The sequence below is a fragment of the Balaenoptera musculus genome, chromosome 7 (genome assembly GCF_009873245.2).
Source record: "Balaenoptera musculus isolate JJ_BM4_2016_0621 chromosome 7, mBalMus1.pri.v3, whole genome shotgun sequence".
NCBI lineage: Eukaryota > Metazoa > Chordata > Mammalia > Artiodactyla > Balaenopteridae > Balaenoptera > Balaenoptera musculus.
The window spans coordinates 92640148-92643284 of record NC_045791.1 but is presented as its reverse complement, the minus strand read 5'-3'; the positions used below and the strand labels follow the sequence as shown (position 1 = coordinate 92643284).

The 3137-nt window shown below is 44.5% G+C and overlaps 1 pseudogene; it reads right to left on the bottom strand.

Moving 5' to 3' along the window:
* Positions 1 to 1868: 1868 nt before the first annotated feature.
* On the bottom strand, positions 1869 to 2807 carry LOC118897980 (annotated as a pseudogene).
* Positions 2808 to 3137: the final 330 nt, after the last annotated feature.

Here is a 3137-nt window from a genome sequence, read left to right as displayed (position 1 = left end):
AGTTTATCACAGTCTCCTTCAGGATGGTGGCCAGCCACAACTCCCCAAATAATTAATAAAAGAGAGTTAGTGAAACCAGCTACACTCCCTACTGCTATAGCTGTCCTGAAGCCATAATTAATGTTCATCACCCCCTTCCTCCACCATCCTTTCTAGATTCCCTCCCTCAGTCAGCACTTTGATTGGTCTGCATTGCTTTCCTGATGGGGCATCACAGACCCTTCAGAGAAGAGTCTGCATCTTTAGTTGTCTTTCCCTTGTTAGGCCACGGATGTCAAAATTGCTCATCCACTAATATCACTGAGCAAGAAAGCATGAAGTGATACCTGGTGAATCCCATGAATTCCAGGTATATTCCTCCCTGCCCTTTGCTGTATAGAAGCCACCATAGTTCCTCATATCAGTCAAGGTCAATTACCCCCACCAGTACAGTAATTTTTTTTCTTTGCCTGCCAGACCATCAGCATGAGGAGCCCAGAGTGAGCTGGCAGTAGAGGTAGTGTTTGAGGGCCCAAGATACAACAACTTGTCACTCACCCTAGAGGGGGTGTTTGGGTATGCTCCAAACCATTATACCCCTTAAAATGGACTTGATCTTTTAACAAATAGGTCTTTGTATCTTTGTGGAGATTCACTCCCATTTTTTTGTAAACATGTGTCTTAGCAAGGTCGCTTCCTGCCAACAAGTCCAGTTAGCACGATCTCATCAACATCATGAACAGAGCACAGGAGAGGTTGCTCTGAAGACCTAACCTCTGTCATGGAGAAAGTATGTAACACGTATGGACTTTCTTCCTTCTCCTATGTCATTTATTTCTTCTATTCTCCCTGGTGCAGGTGCTTTCTTACAGGTTAGGGGGTATCCATCACAATAGTTTGGTTTAATAAATTTGGTCCAGAACTCCCTTCTCAGGAGGGCTGCTTTTTTGAGCCACAGGACTATGTGTCTCCTGGAGCACAGACCACTCTATTACTGACTCTTCAGACCTAGGCAGTTCCTGGCACAAAAAGTTGTGGAATTGAACTAAATTATTTTAGTTGGGTTGATCCATAAAGGCTCTAAGCAATCTCTAGGGAACGCTGGTTGCCTTTGTCCAAACTCTCTGCCTCTGGTGCAGAAATGGAGGAACAAGTGTTTCCACTAAGATTTGTCACTGAGTCCCTTTTCCTTAAGGGCTGCCTTTTTTGGGATGCCTTTAATCATACAGAGTTCCTTTGACATCATCTGTGCAAAGAGCCCAGAGGAGCAGCAACAGGTGGCAAGAGCCAGGATCCTGGAGACAGAGGCTTGCCACCGAGACATATGGAAACATTTTGTCCACTCTCACAGCAGACCTTTATCCACTCCCCTCCCCATGTCATTCCATTTTCACATTTACCATGCACCTGCTGTGTGTTAAGCACTGTGTGTTTATATAGATTAGTTCACCTCATGAAGAACAGAAATTCCAGATTATCCCTGGGCTGGGAGGGCTGGGGTAAGTCCCTGGCCTGTTTCCAGATCTCTAAAATGAGTGGATGTGCTATATGATCTCTCAGGATTCTTCCAGTCCAAAGTTGCTAAAATTCTATACAGCTCTGAGATCTAGTTTCTCTTTCCAGAAGAAGCCCCAGTAAACCTCTCTTAACCTGAGCTTCCCCTCTGAGAGGGGAACCTGAGCCAAGGGCTTGAGTGCAGGAGGCTTAGTTTTTGAAGTGATCCCAGGAAACAGGAGTGAGGCAACAGGAGGAAGGAAATAAGGAGGGAAGGGAGGGAGGGAGGGAAGGAGGAGGGAGGGAGGGAAGAAGGCAGGCAGGTTAACACAAGAGTAAATTGTTGAGCTGGTCACCACAGCAGGAAACCGAGTTTTTTGTTTTTTGTTTTTTTTCTCATTAAACGTTTTAAATGGGTCTCAAATTCTGTGACAGATTTTTGGTCAAGTTGTTTCCATTAAAAAGTACTGATTTAAAAGCTAATAACTTAAAACTGCCACACACAAAACAAATGGTCCACAAAACATTCTCCTTTCCTTCCGAAGGTTTTACGATGCATTGTTATCATTAACCAGTCTTTTTGCTATTAAACTTAAATGGCCAGTTGAGACAAATGGTTCTGAGACAGTTCTTCCACCACTGATTAAGACTGGGGTGGCAGGTATTGGGGATAATGTTCATTTAGCCTTCTGAGCTTTCTGGGCAGACTTGGTGACCTTGCCAGCTCCAGCTGCCTTCTTGTCCACTGCTTTGATGACACCCACAACAACCGTCTGTCTCGTGTCACTAACAGCAAAATGGCCCAGAGGAGGATAGTCAGAGAAGCTCTCAAAACACATGGGTTTGCCAGGAACCATATCAACGATGGCAGCATCACCAGATTTCAAAAACTGGGGGCCATCTTCCAGATTTGTCTCAGAAGGACAATCAATCTTCTCCTTCAGCTCAGCAAACCTGCAAGCAATGTAAGCTGTGTGACAATCCAGCTGTGTGACAATCCAGCACAGGTGCATATCCAGCACTGATTTGGCCTGGTTGGTTCAAGATAATCACCTGAGCTGTGAAGCCAGCTGCTTCCATCAGTGGGTCATTTTTGCTGTCACCAGCCAAACTGCCACGATGAACATCTTCGACAGACACGTTCTTGACATTGAAGCCCACATGGCCCCCAGGAAGAGCTTCACTCAAAGCTTCATGGTGCAGGAAACCACTGTCTCACTGGTATCTTCTGAAGAGCCGTATAGAATGCACTCATAATTCCATGCTACGGAGGGATGGAAAGAGACGAACATTTTTCCGTCAGCTCCCATCCCGCTGGTCAGAGGCTGTCCCATGGCGGTTAACTCCGTCACCCTTCATGGTTTGCAACTCACCAATGACCAGGAGTTTCCTATACAGTAACATCAGAGAAGTGCCAGCAAGAAGCAAAGGATACAAGATGCAGCTTAGATGAGGACTACTGGGGGCTCTGAGCTAGTTGTCTCCACAATAATCGTGTAAAATGTAGGCCAAGAGGATGTGCAATTAAGTTTTGCCAGATTTAACAAAAATACAATATGCTCAGTTAAATATGAATTTTCAAATCAACAATGTATACAATATTTGGGACATGCTTATATTAAATAAATTATTCATTATTGATTTGAAATTCAAATTTGACTGCA